Raw genomic sequence first — 22,034 nt, forward strand, 5'->3', positions numbered from 1 at the left:
CCAAGTTCTAATGACATGAGGTGGATCAAATCTACCATCTGAAGTTTAAAGGTTGTTCATTCTGCTACTCGAGTTAAAAGACTGCAGGATGAATTCGCCAATCCCATGCTCAATGAGAGCATAGGATAGGACAACAGTACACCACCTAATCCCCGAGCTGCATGCCCTTCAAGCAGAACTTCTTGCTGGGAAAGCAGGATCAATGGTTTACCCCTTTATTGATTATGTCCTTAAATTATTGTAAGCAGTTGATTGCAAAATTCACACAACTGATCCAAGTGCAATACGCTAATTGGCTAAAGTATAAATAGCATGTGGGGAAACAGGGAATTTATTATGGTCAGTGTGAAGCTGACAATGCAATTCATAAGCAATAAAGATCTTCTGGCATTAGGGCATGTGGAAGGAAGATACGAGTTCAAAAGAAGGGAAAGTGAACTGTTCATAAACGTATCATAGTAAATATATAGCTTATTGATCTGATTATATGATAGTTGAGAGAATGAATTTTAATAGTGATGTGTAAACAATTATATTTCTGAGGCTAACTAATTTGTGTGTATCTATCAACAAGGATATCACACAGTGCCCTTTGTAGTCACTATTCAATCCAACCTTCCCCATATATGTTACTACCTGTACTACAAAGCTGCTTTCACCAATTGTCTCGACTCGTTCTTTCGTCCTTACTGAAGCTTCAGCTCTTCTGGGTTGGAGCTTCTTCCATTATACACTATTATCTCTCCTACTTTTGAATGTCATATTCCTCCATTTTCCCCGCTGTCAACTAATTTCCTTAATTCAATGCTGCTTTTTCAAAGTACAGGTTGAACCTCCCTTATCCAGAACCCTCGGGACCTGGCCTGTTCCGGATAAGGGATTTTTCTGGATGAGGCATGGTCATTTAAAATTGGATGGTACAGGTACTGAGCAACAGGATATCGGGGCTGCCTGGCTTGGGGCTGGGAGTGCGGCAGAGAAATCACATGGGGGGAGGCGGAACAGTGGATCGCGGAGTCAGGCCAGCGATTGCGGAAGTCGACAGGGAGGAAGAACCTCAATTTGTTCATGTCGGAGTTCTGCGCATGCGCCTCCCGGTGGCCAGGACTTGTTCTGCATAAGGGAGTTCTGGATAAGGGAGTTCTGGTTCAACTTGTATCTTCCTGTTGCCTCCTCCACACTTGACCACTTCATCCCAAATATTGCACCACGATTAACTCCATCCCCAACCACATTTATCGAATAAATATGTTTTTTTTATATATAAAAGTGCTACAGTCTGGATCAATTAGAGGTCTGAAAATCTTTTCTAGTTAATTATGTAAGCTATGACAATTTAATGTTATATTGTATTATTTATTCTGGGTTTTATTGCTACAATAGTTCTACAGACAGTTTTAGCTATAATTTATCAGGGACAAAACACAGAGGAAAAATGGACATGAATGTGGCCCGTCACAATATTCACAGCATTGCTAAAGAAATATATTTCTACATTTCTGCTGTTGGGACCACAATTAATTAATGTTGAAATGTACTAAGATAAATGGCAGAAGAAAATGATCTGCCAAACTAAGCTGTACGGATAAATATACTTACAGCTCACGGGCATATTTTATTCTTTAATGCTAATGTTTGAGGAGTATGAAATGTCTGAAACTGTGAGGGAAGGGGAGGACCCAGTATTTGTTACATGCTTAGTACACTACTTTCACCTCTGGCACCTGGGTTGGAATTCAGACAAGTTATTAGCTCGAACTATACACAGTTTTACACAACATGAGCTCGGGCAGTCTCAGACTTCTTAATGAGTGAGTCACTGAGGCAGATGTCAGTGCTGGAGAATGCAACATTTTCTCAGTTTGCAAATCTTAGTTTCAAGCCTTTTGGAGGCAAAAAATGGAAGTGGCAGAGATTTGGAGGGGCAGAGGGAAGATAGAACAGCAGATAACAGCGTGCAGAAATAAAACATTTTCACGAGAATTGAATGCTGCATTATTCAGGGTTCAGGGCGATGACCATACCTTTTGCAGCTTTAGAGCCTCCAGAAATTGGAGGGGACTGCTTTCCTGCAATTAGCAGGGAGTTCGGAACATCCAGGCATAGAACTGCAAAGGAGTGAAACATTCGCAACTGTAAAGTTATTAAAAATGAGTTCATTGTTACTCCACATGTAATGCTGATCGTAAGAAGGCACAGCACCACAGAAAGGATCGATAACAAATTCTGACGAGCATAAACCAATACAACAACAACTTGTATTTATATAGCACCTTTAACGGAATGAAACATCCCAAGGTGCTTCACAGAAGTATTATGAAACAAAAAATTTGACATCAAGCCACACAAGGAGAAATTAGAGCAGGTTGGTCAAAGAGGTTGGTTTTAAGAAGCGTCTTGAAGGAGGAAAGAGAGGTAGAGAGGTGAAGAGGTTTGGGCAGGGAGTTCCACAGCTTAGGGCCTAGGCAACAGAAGGCACGGCCAGCAATGGTTGAGCGATTATAAATCAGGGATGCTCAAGAGTAGCGCAGACATCTCGGCGGGGGGGGGGGATATCGGGCTGGAGATTACAGAGATAGGGAGGAGAGAGGCCATGGAGGAATTTGAAAACAAGGATGAGAATTTTCAAATTGAGGCATTGCTTAACCGGGAGCCAATGTAGGTCAGTGAGCACAGGGGGTGATGGTTTACTGAGACTTGGTACGAGTCAGGACACAGGCAGCCAGGTTTTGGATCACATCTAGTTTACGTAGGGTAGAATGTGGGATCCAGTCAGGAGTGCGTGGAATAGTCAAGTCTAGAGGTAACAAAAGCATGGATGTGGTCTTCAGCAGCAGATGAGCTGAGGCAAGGGCGGAGACAGGCGGTCTTAGTCATGCTGCGGATATGTGGTCAAAAGCTCATTTCAGGGTCAAATATGACATCAAGGTTGCGAGCAATCTGGTTGAAGTTGGGGAAAGGAGTGGAGTCAGTGGCGCGGGAATGGAGTTTGTGGCGGAGACCGAAAACAATACATAATTGGATAAAATTTCTGCTCATCCAGGATTGGATGTCAGACAAGCAGCCTGACCAATGTAGAGACCGAGGAGGGGGTCGAGAGAAGTGGTAGTGTGGCAGAGTTGGGTGTCATCAGTAATATTACTACTTTTGTATATCATAAAACAATGGTTTCAAACAAGAAAAACTATAGAGTGACCATAAAATATTCAGATGTGTCCAAGAACAACAATATTTGAGAACAGGAAGATGGGCATATGAAAATTCAGAGTTGATATTAATAGTTTGAATTGCTGACAGAGATCAAATTATGTGCACATTTTTAAACAACAAGAATTGGATTACCATTCATTCTGATTGTTTGGTTTGAAAGCTTTGGCACAATACACCAAAATGCATCATAATGTCTGTAGTAAGGTCATCATCCGGCCTGTGCATGTGCTATCAGAGTCCCTGTGTGATTATTCCAGTTTAAACTTTACACCATACCCCAGCATCACTTAATCCTGTTCTTTTAAGACAAGTTTCCTTCTCCGATCTTTCACCGAAATAAGAAAATCTGGGCTGTGGGGGGGCAGTGTTATTAATTCTTCTCTAACCTCAATCCCTCTTCTCAAGAGATGTTGACTCAGTTCACTTTTAACGGTCACAGTGAACACCCCTTTTCTGGGAGTTTGTTCCAGGTCGTCACTATCTCTGTGGAAAAGGAAACTTTTTGTTTTTGCAAACAGAGGTCGATAAATCAAATATCTGTCATGGGCTCGATGTTCCACTTGAGGGCAATACATGGGCGAAAATCGAGTCAGGTGACCTTTGCTCGCAGTTGTTTTTTCCCCCCCACTCTGCAAATGGTCATTCCCTAATTCAGACTTTTGCTACGAGTTTGAATTCTGAAGCGAGCCGGCGACAAGTCCTGGTCACAGCAGAGGCCGGAGTGAGCCGTGGCAACGGCACCAAAGGACAGAGAGAAGGACAAATGGAGAAGGGAGGGAAAAAAAATACTAAGTGCAGTAACGGTTCATCCTTATTCCAGGTGTCAAAAAAGAACATTTCGACTTCAATCTCCAATGATCAGGTACTGTTATTTTGGGCTGCATTGCACGGTAGAAATAAAGAATGAAAGTGTTGGAGGGGGGCATTGAAGGAAAATTAAACGCAACAAAGGCCAAGGAACAGATTATCACTGCGAGCATTCAAATCATATTTGCAAAATGTTTTTTTTTTTAAATTGCTCCGGCTGCTGGACTAACGCCACAGACGAGGGGAAAAAAAAACTATCAATAACCTTCAGGGTTCCTGTTGGATCGATTGTGGTAACCAGGCCATTGGTTGTAGCGCAGAGACAGAAGCGGGCGGGCCTCCCTCTCCCTCTCTCCCACACACACACACACAAAGCACACCTTCACCATTCTCCATAAAAACCCACCTGAATCCCGCAGCCAAGTGTGACGGAGCCGGGCAGCGGATCGCCCACCCTGCAGCGATCCGGGGGGGGAAAAGAGAGGAAGAGGGAGGGTTTCTCTCCGCGGCACCGTCTGTGTGACCTTCACTCGCGTCAGACGCAGGGCGCCCCTTTTCTTTCCATAAATAACCCTCATGTGATTGGGCGGCAGGAAGAGAGCTCTTGAGTTAGCGGCCGAACCCGGCACTGCCAGCACACAGCCAGTCATCCGCTGGAGCGCGCTCCCCGGCATCAATCGCTCTAATCCGCCTGCTCTCTTCACCTCCTAGCTCTTCAGCTCACTTTAATCAGGGAGGCTTCGAGCGTGTCCTTGAAGCGTTTCCTCTGCCCCACCTGCGAATCCCTGGCCCAAGACCGCCCAAAGTGGTGCTTTGCTCGGAGCTCCTGCACGGCAGGCGAGCCTCAAGGTGAACAGAGGAAACGTTTCAAGGACACCCTCCACAAGCCTCCCGGATAAAAATGCAACATCCCCACCGACACCTGGGGAGTCCCCGGCCAAAGATCGCCCGAAGTGGAGGAAGAGCATCCGCGGAGGGCGCTGAGCACCTCGAGTCTCGTCGCCGAGAGCACGCAGAAAACCAGCGCGGGCAGCGGAAGGAGCGTGCGGCAAACCAGTCCCACCCACCCTTTCCTTCAACTGTCTGACCCACCGGTGACAGGGACTGCCATTCCCATATTGGACTGTACAGCCACCTGAGAACTCACTTTTAGAGTAGAAGCAAGTCTTCCTCGATTTCGAGGGACAGCCGATGATGATGATATGATTAGCACTGACTGCATCCAAGGTGCCCCAGTTTCCCCACCCCACAATGCGTCACAGATTTCCCATTTACCGTTTTTTTCTCTTTCACTTCACAGTTCCCAATGTCAAAGCGAACTGTTCCAGAAGGGCACGGGAGGAGGCAAACTGAGAAAGAGAAATGCTGGATACACTCAGCAGGTCAGGCAGCCTCTGTGAAGAGAGAAACAGAGTCGACGTTTCAGGTCGTTGGCCCTTCTGACCTGAAACGTTAACTCTGCTTCTCCCACTCTACAGATGCTGCCCAACCTCCAGAGTGTTTCCAGCATTCTCTGGTTTTTATTTCAGATTCCGGTATCCGTAGTATTTTGCTTTTGTGAAAGAGACGGCCATGTAGTGAACCGATAACACCGGGAAAGGGCAGGGGAGTGCAACTTGCTGAAGTGCTCTTGTGGAGAGCCGGCATGGGTTCGAATGGCCTCCTGTGCTGTAACCATTCTATGGCCCCAAGTTTCGCCATGATTTGCTCCTGATTTTTAGGAGCAACTGGTGTAGAACGGAGTATCTTAGAAATCGGAATTCTCGCCATTTAGTTTGCTCCAGTTCTAGTCAGTGAGAACAGTTTCACTTTGGAACAGAATTTTTTTTTCAAAATGGCCACTTACGCCTGTTTTCAAAGTTTCGTCAGTGAAAACTTACTCCAAACTAACTTAGAATGGAGTAAGTGAAGATTTTTATACGCTCGAGAAAACCTTGTCTACACTTTAGAAAATCAGGCGTAGGTTACAAATCAGGCGTAGGGAATGAGGGGGGGGGAGGGGGTTTAAAGGGAAGGTTACAAACATTAAACACTTCAGTTTTACAAAGAAAGAGCCATCATCAATAATAAATGATAAAAACATCAATAAATGAACTAATAAATCAATCCAAAAAAATTAATAAATCATTTTTTAAAAAATCAATAAATAAAACATTTTCTACTTACCAACTGCAGCACCGGGAGCCCTCCAACAGCGTGCTGGGATGCACCACCCGCCCCCCCCACCCCCTCAGTGTCTCTATCTCTCTGACTGTCTGTGTGTGTCTCTCATTCTCTGTCTGACAGGGTCTGTGTTTTGACAGCGAGGGGAGGGGGAGGAGGGGGGTAGAGGGAGAGAGGGGGGGGAGCAGAGGGAGGGAAGGGGGAGGGATGGGGGAGAAGGGGGGAAGGGGGAGGGGGAGGAAGGGGGAGGGGGGGGAGGAGGAGAAGGGGAAAGGGGGGAGGAGAAGGGGAAGGGAGGAAGAGGAGAAGGGGGAAGGGGAGAAGAAAAAGGGGGGAAAGGAGAGGGGGGGAAGGGGGGAAAGGAGAGGGGGGAAAAGGAGATGGGGGGGAAGGAGAAGGGGGAGGGAGGCTGAATGGGCCGGGCAGGGCCCGTCCCCAGCACCAGATTTACAGGTAGGTGGCGTTGGGTCGGGGGGAGTGCGGGTCGGGGTCGGGAGCGCGTGGGGGGGGGGGGCGGGGTGTGGGGGGGAGCGGGAGTCAAGTCGGGTCGGGAGGAAGCAGGAGCTGGGCATGGGAGGCAGCCTTATCCATGCAGCCCCAGTGAGGCCATTCGGCCAGGGCTAGGGGCTGCGTGCTTCGGGCCCCTCCCACACAGTTTCGGGCGCCTGGAGCTACTGCACTTGTGCGCCCACTGTAGCGCGCATATGCAGAGGTCCCGGCACTGTTTTCGGCGCAGGGTCCTAGCTCCGCCTCCTACAGCTCCTGTTGTGCTGCGCCGAGGGCCAGAGGACCTGCAGGGAGGTGGCGAATACGGAGGGTTTTTTTAGGCGCACTTTGTGGCGCGAAAAATGGGCCTCCAGGTCGGGGCTGCGCCGTTCTAGGCACGGCCCGAAACTTGGGCCCATAGGGCTCACCTTTGGCCATGACTTGCATCAATTTTTTTGGAGTAAGTTGTTTTTTCTGGCGTAAGTTAAAAAATGCTATTTCCCCCAAAAAATTTGCTCCAGAGTAAGTCCGTTAGGTACGATTTTTTTTAGGTCAGTATTTTTTCCAAAAGGGGGCGTTCCCAGACACTTATGCCAGTTTTGGTCATTTATGCCACTTTGGCCAGCAAAAACTTACTCCAAATCCACTTAGGTCAGCATATGTGGCCAGCTCTGAAAAGTCTTGCGGGCAGTGAAGAAAAAGCAGCGCACATTCGGCAGACATAGGGGAGGGAAGAGAACTGGAGAGGACCTCAACAACCAAGCACCAAACATTGCAAGGAAAAGCTCAAACAATTAAAATACTAATAAAAATGAAGTAAATCCTACCAGAGAAATGCGAGCTGCTGGCCGCGATGTCACGGGGAGGTAGCCAGAGAGAGAGAGAGAGAGAGATGCTGGTATACAAAACACTCTCCCCCCCGCCCCCAATTCACTCTTTCTCCTCCCCCCCCCACCCAATACACACTTTCTCCTCCCCCCGCACAATACACACTTTCTCCTCCCCCCCCACCCAATACACTCTTTCTCCTCCCCCCCCACCCAATACACTCTTTCTCCTCCCCCCCCCCCCCCCCACAATACACTCTTTCTCTCCGCCCCCGCCAAACTCTCCTTCTCCACCCCCCCCCCCCCCCCCCAATCAAAACTCTGAAGCACACACAACCACTAAATAAAAAATAGAACCGAAGTCCTACCTCACCCGGGAACTCAGCGGGCCGGTTTGCCGGTGCGGGAGTCCACTCGGCCAGGGATAGGGTGTGGCGAGATCGAGGCATCCCTTCGGTCGGGGATAGGGGCTGCGAGCATCGGGTCCTGCTCACAGCCCACAGGACGCGCTGGGAGGGCAGGAGCATGGGCGCAGCCCTCATTGAGCATGCGCGCAGTTGCCGGCAGTGCTTTCTGCGCTGGCCTGTTGCTCCGCCCCCTGCCCTTCAGCCTCCACACCATGCCATGACTCTGAAGAGCGGCCAGGATGGGGCCCCTTTTTTCTGGCGCCCTTTCCAGCACGCAAAGTTGGCGCGCTTCAGGTCAGTGCGCCGAAAAAAAGAGGTTGGGCAACGTTGGGCCCATTGAATGGTTACAGCGCAGAAGGTGGCCATTTGGCCCATTGAGCCCGTGCCGACTTTCAGCTAATCCCACTCCCCCGCCCTTTCCCCATAGTCCTTCAGGTACTTATCCAATTCCCTTTTGAAAGCCACAATTGAATCTGCCTCCTTCACCCTTTCACGCAATCCAAACCAGATCCTAATCTTTCACTGCGTAAAATAGTTTATCCCCATGTCGCCTTTGGTTCTTCTGTCAATCACCTTAAATCTGTGCCCCTGGTTCTCGACCCTTCCACCAGTGGGAACAGTTTCTATCTACACTGTCCAGACCTCTCATGATTTTGAACACCTCGATCAAATCTCTTCTCAACTTTGCCTGCTCGAAGGAGAACAACCCCAGCTTCTCCAGACTATCCAGGTAACTGAAGCCCCTCATCCCTGGAACCATTATTGTAAATCTTTTCTGCACCTTCTCGAAGGCCTTCACATCCTTCCTAAAGTGCTTTGCCCAGAATTGGACGCAATACTCCAGTTGAGGCCGAACCAATGTTTTATAAAGGTTCATCATAACTTCCTTGCTTTTGTACGTGATGCCTCTATTTATGAAGCCCAGGATCCCGTATGCTTTTTCAGCCACTTTCTCAACTTGCCCTGCCACCTTCAACGATTTGTGCCCATACACCCCCAGGTCTCTCTGTTCATGCACCCACTTTAGGATTGTACCTTTTAGTTTATATTGCCTCTCCTCATTGTTCCTACCAAAATGCATTGCTTTGCACTTTTCTGCGTTAAATTTCATCTGCCACATGTCCGCCCATTCCACCAGCCAGTTTATGTCCTCTTGAAGTCTATCACTATCCTCCTCACTGTTCACTACACTTCCAAGTTTTGTGTCATCTGCAAATTTTGAAATTATGCCCTGTATGCTCAAGTCAAAGTTGTTAATATACATCAAGAAATACAGTGGTCCTAGTACCGACCTCTGGGGAACACCAACTTTGCCAATTTTGTATCTATGCTGCCACTGTCCCTTTTATTCCATGGGCTTCAACTTTGCTGGCAAGCCTATTATGTGGCACTTTGTCAAAAGTCTTTTGGAAATGTACACCACATCAACCACATTGCCTTCATCAACCCTCTGTTATTTAATCAAAAAAAATCAATCAATTCAGTTAAACATGATTTGCCTTTAACAAATCCATGCTGGCTTTCCTTAATTAATCCATGCTTGTCCAAGTGACTGTTAATTGTGTCACGGATTATCATTTCTAAAAGCTTCTCAACTACCGATGTTAAACTGACTGGCCTGTAGTTACTGGGTTTATCCTTACACCTTTTTTCAACAAGGGTGTAACATTTGCAATTCTCCAGTCTTCAGATATGGGAGGATTGGAAGATTATGGCCAATACCTCTGCAATTTCCAACCTTACTTCCCTCAGCATCCTAGGATGCATCCCATCAGGTCCTGGTGACTTATCTACTTTAAGTACAGCCAGCCTTTCTAGTACCTCTTCTTTATCAAATGTTATCCCATCCAGTATCTCAAATACCTCCTCTTTCACTATGACTTTGGCAGTATCTTCTTGGTAAGGACAGATGCAAAGTACTCATTTGGTACCTTAGCCATGCCCTCTGCCTCCATGCAGGTCCCTAATTGGCCCTATCCCTCCTCTTACTATACTATTTATATGCCGAAAGAAGACTTTTGTATTCCCTTTTATGTTAGTTGCCAGTCTATTCTCATACTCTCTCTTTTCCCCCTCATTTCCTTTTTCACTTCCCCTCTGAACTTTCTATATTCAGCCTTGTTCTCACTTGTATTCTCAACCTGATATCTGTCGTACACCCCTTTTTTCTGCTTCATCTTACTCGCTATCTCCTTCCAGGGAATTCTGGCTTTGGTTGCCCTACCTTTCCCCCTTGTGGGAATGTACCTCGACTATACCGAACTATCTCTTCTTTAAAGGCAACCCATTGTTCGATTACAGTTTTGCCTGTACACTTGTGGCAACTACCTGTTTCAGTCTGTGAGCATTTAGCCTCAGCCTTAATGGCTATGATTCCATTCACTAATTGAGTGCCTACTATGCACAGTCAACAAAATCGCCATTGCAATTTTCAGAAAATATTTGCAAACTTTCTCTAAGAAATTCAAGAACCATAGCAATATTTTTTTGATGTCCCATAAAAATCCATAAAAATAGATATAGGAATTGTTTTATTTATAATAGACTGCAAATTTGCATCATTTCATAAAGCCAAAGGTGGACAATAAGCATCCATTTCAACTTCCTGTTAAATGTCTATTATTGCTTCGCTGACCAAATTCTCACCAACTGTTTAACCTGTTTTCAGCTTCTGTCCCCACCCCAAAATGCAACAACAACTTGTATTTATATATCGCCTTCAACATAATGAAAGGACCCTAGGCGCTTCACAGGAGCGTTATAAAATAAAATTTGACACCGAGCCACATAAGTAGATATTAGGACAGATGATCAAAAGCTTGGTCAAATGCATACTTTAAACTGCATCTTACTGCAGAACAGGTCTGCTTTGCTGTGGATTAATTATTTCATTGAGGATCATATTCTGATCATGTTCAAATGCATGCTGATTAATTTACAGTGGCTCAGCTATCGCAGCAAGTTTCTTTCCATGCAGATGATGGATCAATTACATGGAATTGTCGTGGATTATTACAAAGATACTCAACACGTCTGTTTTGGAGAAAAGAATTGTTTATAATAAAGTACTCGATCGAGGGAGAAACAGCTTCTACACGAGTTCAATCACTCGGTGACCCAAACCAGCTGTTCTCTCCGAACAATCTTGGGTTACTGTTTTTATACGGTCAAAATACATACAAAATCATGAAGTTCCACGTGGTGGCTTTCCATTTGTTGTTTCCCTGCCGCGTCACAAACTTTTTGCCGAACAACTATAATTAATTGGTTAATATAATTGACAGCAAATTTCATTACCTCCCCTGTGTGCTGTTTATCTGATAAGTTACGTGGTCACATCATTCTGCAGTTCCTTGAACTGCTGTCCTTTTATCCTAATTGCTTTGAAACAGTTGATATGTTTTTCAATCGCCTATTGTTTCCCGTAATCTCTTACCACCCCATGTGACCTAACCTTGTCTTTTATAACCTCTTCTTTGTTCTTAGCTCTGATAACAGCAAAACACATTTTGTTCCCAGTTTATGAATTCAAGAGAGAAGGCTACAACCCTTAGAATTCAGCTATTCTTCCAGGAAGCACATGTATGCCTTTTTCAGCCTTACTTGTTAACTTTACTAAATTAATTTTCCCCCTGACTAATTTGTTTCTATTACAGAATGTAGAGCACAAAAACAGGCTATTCAGCCCATCTGGTCCATGATGGTGTTTATGCTCCACGTGAACTTCCTCTCACCTTACTTTCCATATTTACGAAAGGATATACTTGCTTTGGAGGTAGTTCAGAGAAGGTTCACTAGGTTGATTCCGGAGATGAGGGGGTTGACTTATGAGGAAAGGTTGAGTCGGTTGGGATTCAGAAGAATGAGAGATGATCTTATCGAAACGTATAAGATTATGAGGGGGCTGAACAAGGTGGATGCAGAGAGGCTGTTTCCACTGATAGGTGAGACTAGAACTAGAGGGCATAATCTTAATATAAAGGGCCGCCCATTTAAAACTGAGATGAGGAGGAATTTCTTCTCTGAGGGTTGCAAGTCTGTGGAATTCGCTGCCTCAGAGAGCTTTGGAAGCTGGGTCATTGAATAAGTTTAAGACAGAAATAGACAGTTTCTTAACCGATAAGGGGTTATGGGGAGCGGGTAGGGAAGTGGAGCTGAGTCCATGATCGGATCAGCCATGATCATTTTAAATGGCGGAGCTGGCTTGAGGGGCCGTATGGCCTACTCCTGTTCCTATTTCTTATGTTCTTATGTTCTACTGTATCTAACCCCATCAGCATAAACTATTCCTTTCTCCCTCATGTGTTTATCTAACTTTCTCCTTAAATGCCTCTATTGTGTGATTAACGCGTCAGCTGTGGCTCAGTGGGTAGCACTCTCGCCTCCGAGTCAGAAGGTTGTGGGTTCAAATACCACTCCAGGGACTTGAGCACCTAAATTTAGGCTGACAGTCCAGTGCAGTGCTGAGGGAGTGCTGCACTGTCGGAGGTGCCGTCTTTCGGATGAAATGTTAAACTGAGGCCCTGTCTGCTCTCTCAAGTGGATGTAAAAGATCCCATGGCACTATTTCAAAGAAGAGCAGGGGAGTTATCCCGGATGTCCTCAATATTTATCCCTCAATTAACATAACAAAAAACAGATTATCTGGTCATTATCACATTGCTGTTGGTGGGAGCTTGGCTGCCCCGTTTCCCACATTGCAATAGTGACGACACTTCAAAAGTACTTCATTGGCTGTAAAGCGCTTTGAGACGTCCAGTAGTCATGAAAGGTGCTTTATAAATCCAAGTCATTTTTTTATGAATGCTTACTTACTTCTTGCTTTGCGACATAAATCTCAGGTAAAATGTTATAATGGTTGATGAGTTGGCTACTGAAATTTCTCATGAATTTCACTATTCCGTCACCATAAAATCTCAGTAGTCAATCTCAGAGCACAAGCTTGTAAAAATATTGTGTTCCTAACACAGATGTGGCTGCACACAAGGAGGTTAAAGTAACAGTGACCTCAGTCTTTAATAAGGCACTCCAGAGCGAGGAACAGGCCTTAGGGGCCGGCTTATATACAGTGCGGACTTCAGGGGATGAGCTCCCTGGTGACGGAACATGGGAGTGCATGCTTTACAGATACACAACATCACCGCCCCCCGCCCCCCCGCAAAGTCAAAGTGAAAACTATTTATAAGTTGAGGCGGTCGGGAGTCTTTCTTTCCCTGGTGGACCGCCTCGGTACAAATGTCTGTTCTGGTTTGTTGGCTGTGCCCTCACTGAGCTGGCGTGTTGTTGGCCCTGCAGGGCTGCTGGGTGAGCCTGGCCTTGCTGGGCTGTTGGGCGTGATGGGTTCGATTTCCTGGTTCGGCGTGGTGTTGTTGATCCTTTGGGTGTGTGTTGTGGGTTCGAAAAAGTTGGTGTCTGCTGTGGGTTGTTCAGGGCAGTCTGTGAACCGCAGCCTCGTTTGGTCCAGGTGCTTTCTGCAAATTTGTCCATTGTCTAGTTTGACTACAAACACCCGACTCCCTTCTTTAGCTATCACCGTGCCCGCGATCCACTTGGGACCATGTCCATAGTTTAGCACATACACAGGGTCATTCAGATCAATTTCCCGTGACACAGTGGCGCGACCATCGTTTACATTTTGTTGCTGCCGCCTGCTCTCTACCTGATCATGCAGGTTGGGGTGAACCAGCGAGAGTCTGGTTTTAAGTGTCTTTTTCATGAGTAACTCAGCCGAGGGCACCTGTGAGCGAGTGGGGTCTCTTGCGGTAGCTGAGAAGTACTCGGGACAGGCGGGTTTGGAGTGAGCCTTCTGTGACTCGTTTAGGGCTCTGTTTGATGGTTTGTACTGCCCGCTCTGCCTGCCCATTGGAGGCTGGTTCAAACGGGGCCAAGGTGACATGTTTGATCTCATTGTGGGTCCTGAATTCTTTAAATTCGGCACTGGTGAAACATGCCCCGTTGTCACTGACCAGTATGTCAGGCAGGCCATGGGTGGAAAACATGGCCCTCAGGCTTTCAATGGTGGTGGTGCTTCCCGACATTATTTCACATTCAATCCATTTTGAAAAAGCATCCACCACCACCAGGAACATTTTACTGAGAAACAGGCCCGCATAGTCGACATGGATCCTCAACCATGGTCTGGAGGGCCAGGACCACAAACTTAGTGGTGCCTCTCTGGGTGCGTTGCTCAACTGAGCACACACGCTGCATTGCCGTACACAGGACTCTAAGTCAGAGTCGATACCGGGCCACCACACGTGGGATCTGGCTATCGCTTTCATCATTACTATACCCGGGTGTGTGCTGTGAAGATCCGAGATGAACGTCTCCCTGCCCTTTTTGGGTAGCACTACGCGGTTACCCCACAACAGGTAGTCTGCCTGAATGGACAACTCGTCCTTTCGCCACTGGAACGGCTTGATTAGCTCTTGCATTTCAACGGGGATGCTGGCCCAGCTCCCATGCAGTACACAGTTTTTTACTAGGGACAGCAGAGGATCTTGGCTGGTCCAAGTCCTAATCTGGCGGGCTGTGACAGGTGATTTATCATTTTCAAACACTTCCATGACCATCAACAAGTCTGCGGGCTGCGCCACAATCAAAAAGTTTGCAGGCTGCGCCATTTCCACCCCCGTGGTGGGCAATGGCAGCCGACTGAGAACATCCGCACAGTTCTCGGTACCTGGCCTGTGACGGATGGTATAATTATAAGCTGATAGCGCGAATGCCCACCTTTGTATGCGGGCTGAGGCATTAGTATTTATCTCCTTGTTTTCAGTGAACAGGGATGTGAGGGACTTGTGATCGGTTTCTAGCTCAAATTTGAGGCATTTTCTTTACCCCGAACACACACACACTAATGCTTCTTTCTCAATCATACTGTAGGCCCTCTTGGCCTTAGACAAGCTCCTGGAGGCATAGGCGACAAGTTGCAACTTCCCCGCAACGTTAGCTTGTTGTAATATACACCCGACTCCGTACGACGACGCGTCACATGCTAGCACAAATCTTTTACACGGGTTATACAATACAAGCAGCTTGTTGGAGCATAAAATGTTTCTGGCTTTCTCAAAAGCAATTACTTGTTTTTTTTCCCCCATACCCAGTTCTCACCTTTGCGCAATAACACATGTAGGGGCTCTAAAAGGGTGCTTAACACCAGTAGGAAGTTACCAAAATAGTTGAGGAGTCCCAGGAACGACCGCAGCTCCGTGACGTTCTGTGGCCTCTGTCTAGGCGTCTGTGGGCCGAATGCCGTTCGCTGCGATCTTTCTCCCCAAAAGCTCCACTTCTGTTGCCATGAAGAGGCATTTCGACCTCTTCAGCCACATCCCTATAGGCAGCGGCCTATAAAAGGCTCAGCAGTCCGGGGAGCGTCGAGAGAGGCGGGAGTCGAGAGAGACAGCGGCCTATAAAAGGCTCAGCAGTCCGGGGAGCGTCGAGAGAGGCAGCGGCCTATAAAAGGCTCAGCAGTCCGGGGAGCGTCGAGAGAGGCGGGAGTTGAGAGAGACGTACCGGTGCAGCTCCAGCTGAGAGAAGTCAAAAAAGAAGTAGAAAGAAATCAAAAGGTGACGTCACAGCCAACGTGGTAAGTGATTGGCTGCGGATTGGTGAGTAGTTTTTCTTTTTCTTTATTAGTCAGTAACTTTTAACATTGTTGTCGGCAATTTAAGTGTATCTCAGGGTTAAGTCATGGCAGGACAGCTCGGTCATGTGATATGCTCCTCCTGTACCATGTGGGAACACGGGGACAACACCAGTGTCCCTGACGACTACATGTGCGGGAAGTGTGTCCACCTCCGGCTACTGACGGTCCGCGTTGCGGAGTTGGAGCTGAAGGTGGATTCACTCTGGAGCATCCACGATGCTGAGAATGACGTGAGTATCACGTGTAGCGAGTTGGTCTTACCGCAGGAGAAGGGTCCACAGCCAGCGAGGGAATGGAAGACCAGCAGGAAGAGTAGTGCAAGGAAGGTAGTGCAGGGGTCCCCTGTGGTCATCCCACTGCAAAACAGATACACTGCTTTGAGTGCTGTTGAGGGGGATGACTCATCAGGAGTGGGCAGCAGCAGCCAAGTTCATGGCACCGTGGCTGGCTCTGTTGCACAGGAGGGCAGGAAAAAGAGTGGGCGAGCGATAGTGATAGGGGATTCAATTGTAAGGGGAATAGATAGGCGTTTCTGCGGCCGCAACCGAGACTCCAGGATGGTATGTTGCCTCCCTGGTGCAAGGGTCAAGGATGTCTCGGAGCGAGTGCAGGACATTCTAAAAAGGGAGGGAGAACAGCCAGTTGTCGTGGTACCAATGACATAGGTAAAAAAAGGGATGAGTTCCTACGAAATAAATTTAAGGAGCTAGGAGCTAAATTAAAAAGTAGGACCTCAAAAGTAGTAATCTCGGGATTGCTACCAGTGCCACGTGCTAGTCAGAGTAGGAATCGCAGGATAGCTCAGATGAATACGTGGCTTGAGCAATGGTGCAGCAGGGAGGGATTCAAATTCCTGGGGCATTGGAACCGGTTCTGGGGGAGGTGGGACCAGTACAATCCGGACGGTCTGCACCTGGGCAGAATCGGAACCAATGTCCTCGGGGGAGTGTTTGCTAGTGCTGTTGGGGAGGAGTTAAACTAATATGGCAGGGGGATGGGAACCAATGCAGGGAGATAGAGGGAAACAAAAAGGAGGCAAAAACAAAAGACAGAAAGGAGATGAGGAAAAGTGGAGGGCAGAGAAACCCAAGGCAAAGAACAAAAAGGGCCATTGTACAGCAAAATTCTAAAAGGACAGAGGGTGTTAAAAAAACAAGCCTAAAGGCTTTGTGTCTTAATGCAAGGAGTATCCGCAATAAGGTGGATGAATTAACTGTGCAAATAGATGTTAACAAATATGGTGTGATTGGGATTACGGAGACGTGGCTCCAGGATGAGCAGGGCTGGGAACTCAACATCCAGGGGTATTCAACATTCAGGAAGGATAGAATAAAAGGAAAAGGAGGTGGGGTAGCATTGCTGGTTAAGGAGGAGATTAAGGCAATAGTTAGGAAGGACATTAGCTTGGATGATGTGGAATCTATATGGGTAGAGCTGCAGAACACCAAAGGGCAAAAAACGTTAGTGGGAGTTGTGTACAGACCTCCAAACAGTAGTAGTGATGTTGGGGAGGGCATCAAACAGGAAATTAGGGGTGCGTGCAATAAAGGTGCAGCAGTTATAATGGGTGACTTTAATATGCACATAGATTGGGCTAACCAAACTGGAAGCAATACGGTGGAGGAGGATTTTCTGGAGTGCATAAGGGATGGTTTTTTAGACCAATATGTCGAGGAACCAACTAGGGGGGAGGCCATCTTAGACTGGGTGTTATGTAATGAGAAAGGATTAATTAGCAATCTCGTTGTGCGAGGCCCCTTGGGGAAGAGTGACCATAATATGGTGGAATTCTGCATTAGGATGGAGAATGAAACAGTTAATTCAGAGACCATGGTCCAGAACTTAAAGAAGGCTAACTTTGAAGGTATGAGGTGTGAATTGGCTGAGATGGATTGGCGAATGATACTTAAGGGGTTGACTGTGGATGGGCAATGGCAGACATTTAGAGACCGCATGGATGAACTACAACAATTGTACATTCCTGTCTGGCATAGAAATAAAAAAGGGAAGGTGGCTCAACCGTGGCTATCAAGGGAAATCAGGGATAGTATTAAAGCCAAGGAAGTGGCATACAAATTGGCCAGAAATAGCAGCGAACCTGGGGACTGGGAGAAATTTAGAACTCAGCAGAGGAGGACAAAGGGTTTGATTAGGGCAGGGAAAATGGAGTATGAGAAGAAGCTTGCAGGGAACATTAAGACGGATTGCAAAAGTTTCTATAGATATGTAAAGAGAAAAAGGTTAGTAAAGACAAACGTAGGTCCCCTGCAGTCAGAATCAGGGGAAGTCATAACGGGGAACAAAGAAATGGCGGACCAATTGAACAAGTACTTTGGTTCGGTATTCACGAAGGAGGACACGAACAACCTTCCGGTTATAAAAGGGGTCGGGGGGTCTAGTAAGGAGGAGGAACTGAGGGAAATCCTTATTAGCCGGGAAATTGTGTTGGGGAAATTGATGGGATTGAAGGCCGATAAATCCCCAGGGCCTGATGGACTGCATCCCAGAGTACTTAAGGAGGTGGCCTTGGAAATAGTGGATGCGTTGACAGTCATTTTCCAACATTCCATTGACTCTGGATCAGTTCCTATGGAGTGGAGGGTAGCCAATGTAACCCCACTTTTTAAAAAAGGAGGGAGAGAGAAAACAGGGAATTATAGACCGGTCAGCCTGACATCGGTAGTGGGTAAAATGATGGAATCAATTATTAAGGATGTCATAGCAGTGCATTTGGAAAGAGGTGACATGATAGGTCCAAGTCAGCATGGATTTGTGAAAGGGAAATCATGCTTGACAAATCTTCTGGAATTTTTTGAGGATGTTTCCAGTAGAGTGGATAAGGGAGAACCAGTTGATGTGGTATATTTGGACTTTCAGAAGGCGTTCGACAAGGTCCCACACAAGAGATTGATGTGCAAAGTTAGAGCACATGGGATTGGGGGTAGTGTACTGACATGGATTGAGAACTGGTTGTCAGACAGGAAGCAAAGAGTAGGAGTAAATGGGTACTTTTCAGAATGGCAGGCAGTGACTAGTGGGGTACCGCAAGGTTCTGTGCTGGGGCCCCAGCTGTTTACACTGTACATTAATGATTTAGATGAGGGGATTAAATGTAGTATCTCCAAATTTGCGGATGACACTAAGTTGGGTGGCAGTGTGAGCTGCGAGGAGGATGCTGTGAGGCTGCAGAGCGACTTGGATAGGTTAGGTGAGTGGGCAAATGCATGGCAGATGAAGTATAATGTGGATAAATGTGAGGTTATCCACTTTGGTGGTAAAAACAGAGAGACAGACTATTATCTGAATGGTGACAGATTAGGAAAAGGGGAGGTGCAAAGAGACCTGGGTGTCATGGTACATCAGTCATTGAAGGTTGGCATGCAGGTGCAGCAGGCGGTTAAGAAAGCAAATGGCATGTTGGCCTTCATAGCAAGGGGATTTGAGTACAGGGGCAGGGAGGTGTTGCTACAGTTGTACAGGGCATTGGTGAGGCCACACCTGGAGTATTGTGTACAGTTTTGGTCTCCTAACCTGAGGAAGGACATTCTTGCTATTGAGGGAGTGCAGCGAAGGTTCACCAGACTGATTCCCGGGATGGCGGGACTGACCTATCAAGAAAGACTGGATCAACTGGGCTTGTATTCACTGGAGTTCAGAAGAATGAGAGGGGACCTCATAGAAACATATAAAATTCTGACGGGGTTAGACAGGTTAGATGCAGGAAGAATGTTCCCAATGTTGGGGAAGTCCAGAACCAGGGGTCACAGTCTAAGGATAAGGGGTAAGCCATTTAGGACCGAGATGCGGAGGAACTTCTTCACCCAGAGAGTGGTGAACCTGTGGAATTCTCTACCACAGAAAGTTGTTGAGGCCAATTCACTAAATATATTCAAAAAGGAGTTAGATGAGGTCCTTACTGCTAGGGGGATCAAGGGGTATGGCGAGAAAGCAGGAATAGGGTACTGAAGTTTCATGTTCAGCCATGAACTCATTGAATGGCGTTGCAGGCTAGAAGGGCCGAATGGCCTACTCCTGCACCTATTTTCTATGTTTCTATGTTTCTATCCAGTCGCTGGAGGACCTCCTCCAGGTTTTGTAGGTGCTCGGTGGTGTCCCGACCCGCGATCTGCCTCCTCTCTCTGAGGCTCGAAATTACTTTGACCCACTATGGACCAATCTTCCTCTGCCACGTGGTGGTTAGCAGGTTTTGCATAGCTTGCAGCTTGTTTGAAAGCTTGTTGGAGGTGCCCCATTGTTCCAAAGCTCTTGCAAACATACGTTTTAAAGCAGCATGAATAGGCTGAATGGAAGCCTCCACAACGCCAACAAGGTGTGAATTGCCTTGCATTCATCCTTTGTTGGGGATTCTGAGTCATCTGGGTCACCTGAGGCCTACTGGCAGCTGCAGACTCGTGGGTTCTGCCCTGTACATTTCTGCTCGCAAACACAGTTCCAGTTAATTTCTGAACATTGCTAGCACTTGTGTGCTGAGAGATTTGTTTGGTGTTATCACTGGTGGACATAAACGCCTGTGCTATCGCAATGGCCTTACTGAGGGTCGTAGGATGGTCTCGTGCCCAATGCCCAGTACAAAAAAGTCTCTGAGCATTTGCTCCAGGTAGCCATCAAACTCACATTGTCCTGCAAGTCGCCTTAGCTCGGCGACGTAGCTCGCCACTTCCTGAACTTCAGATCGCTGGCACGTATAGAACATGGAAACATAGAAAATAGGTGCAGAAGTAGGCCATTCAGCCCTTCGAGCCTGCACCGCCATTCAATAAGATCATGGCTGATCATTCCTTCAGTACCCCGTTCCTGCTTTCTCTCCATACCTTTGATCCCCTTAACCGTAAGGGCCATATCTAACTCCCTCTTAAATATATCCATTGAACTGGCATCAACAACTCTCTGCGGCAGGGAATTCCACAGGTCAACAACTCTCTGAGTGAAGAAGTTTCTCCTCATCTCAGTCCTAAATGGCCTACCCTTATCCTAAGACTATGTCCCCTGGTTCTGGACTTCCCAAACATCGGGAACATTCTTCCTGCCCCGTCCCGTCAGAATCTTATATGTTTCTATGAGATCCCCTCTCATCCTTCTAAACACCAGTGAATAAAGTCCCAGTTGATCCAGTCTCTCCTCATATGACAGCCCAGCCATCCCTGGAATCAGTCTGGTGAACCTTCGCTGTACTCCCTCAATAGCAAGAACGTCCTTCCTCAGACTAGGAGACCAAAACTGAACACAATATTCCAGGTGAGGCCTCACTAAGGCCCTGTACAATTGCAGTAAGACCTCCCTGCTCCTATATTCAAAACCCCTAGCTATGAAGGCCAACATACCATTTGCCTTCTTTACCGCCTGCTGTACCAGTGTGCCCACTTTCAGTGACTGATGAACCATGACACCCAGGTCTCATTGCACCTCCCCTTTTTCTAGCCTGCCGCCATTCAGATAATATTCTGCCTTCGTGTTTTTGCCCCCAAAATGGATAACCTCACATTTATCCACATTTTACTGCATCTGCCATGCATTTGCCCACTCACCTAACCTGTCCAAGTCACCCTGCAGCCTCTTAGCTTCCTCCTCACAGCTCACACCGCCATCCAGTTTAGTGTCATCCGCAAACTTGGAGATATTACACTCTATTCCTTCATCCAAATCGTTAATGTATATTGTAAAGAGCTGGGGTCCCAGCACTGAGCCCTGCGGCACCCCACTAGTAACTGCCTGCCATTCTGAAAAGGACCCGTTTATCCCGACTCTCTGCTTCCTGTCTGCCAACCAGTTCTCTATCTACATCAGTACATTGCCCCCAATACCATGCGCTTTGATTTTGTACACCAATCTCTTGTGCGGGACCTTGTCAAAAGCCTTTTGAAAGTCCAAATACACCACATCCACTGGTTCTCCCTTGTCCACTCTACTAGTTACATCCTCAAAAAATTCCAGAAGATTCGTCAAGCATGATTTACCCTTCATAAATCCATGCTGACTCAGTCCGATCCTGTCACTGCTTTCCAAATGGGCTGCTATTTCATCCTTAATGATTGATTCCAACATTTTCCCCACTACTGATGTCAGGCTAACCGATCTATAATTACCTGCTTTCTCTCTCCCTGTTTTAAAAAAGTGGCGTTACATTAGCTACCCTCCAGTCCATAGGAACTGATCCAGAGTCGATAGACTGTTGGAAAATGATCACCAATGCATCCACTATTTCTAGGGCCACTTCCTTAAGTACTCTGGGATGCAGACTATCAGGACCCGGGGATTTATCGGCCTTTAATCCCATCAATTTCCCGCCTAATAAGGATATCTTTCAGTTCCTCATTCTGACTAGACCCACTGTCCCCTAGTACATTCGAAAGGTTATTTGTATCTTCCTTTGTGAAGACAGAACCGAAGTATTGGTTCAATTGGTTTGCCATTTCTTTGTTCCCCATTATAAATTCACCTGAATCCGACTGCAAGGGACCTACATTT

The 22,034-nt window shown here is 46.9% G+C and overlaps 1 protein-coding gene and 1 long non-coding RNA gene across 3 annotated transcripts in view; one reads left to right on the plus strand and one right to left on the minus strand.

The window, feature by feature from the left end:
- Positions 1 to 4,576, minus strand: part of LOC139227558 (NAD(P) transhydrogenase, mitochondrial-like) — a 90,662-nt gene extending 86,086 nt beyond the window's left edge. The window contains exons 1-2 of one of the 2 annotated variants that reach the window (XM_070858405.1): positions 4,424 to 4,576; positions 2,025 to 2,108 (exon numbers count right to left, since the gene is read on the minus strand). The gene's annotated coding sequence lies outside the window, so the exon portion shown is untranslated. The remainder of the gene's footprint in view (positions 1 to 2,024; positions 2,109 to 4,423) is intronic. The other variant, XM_070858404.1, reaches the window with a different exon arrangement.
- Positions 3,871 to 22,034, plus strand: part of LOC139227560 (uncharacterized) — an 85,191-nt gene continuing 67,027 nt past the window's right edge. Inside the window, exon 1 of the long non-coding RNA XR_011587439.1 lies at positions 3,871 to 4,072. This is a non-coding gene — a long non-coding RNA (uncharacterized lncRNA). The remainder of the gene's footprint in view (positions 4,073 to 22,034) is intronic.

Source organism: Pristiophorus japonicus, chromosome 17 (genome assembly GCF_044704955.1).
Source record: "Pristiophorus japonicus isolate sPriJap1 chromosome 17, sPriJap1.hap1, whole genome shotgun sequence".
NCBI classification, from domain to species: domain Eukaryota; kingdom Metazoa; phylum Chordata; class Chondrichthyes; family Pristiophoridae; genus Pristiophorus; species Pristiophorus japonicus.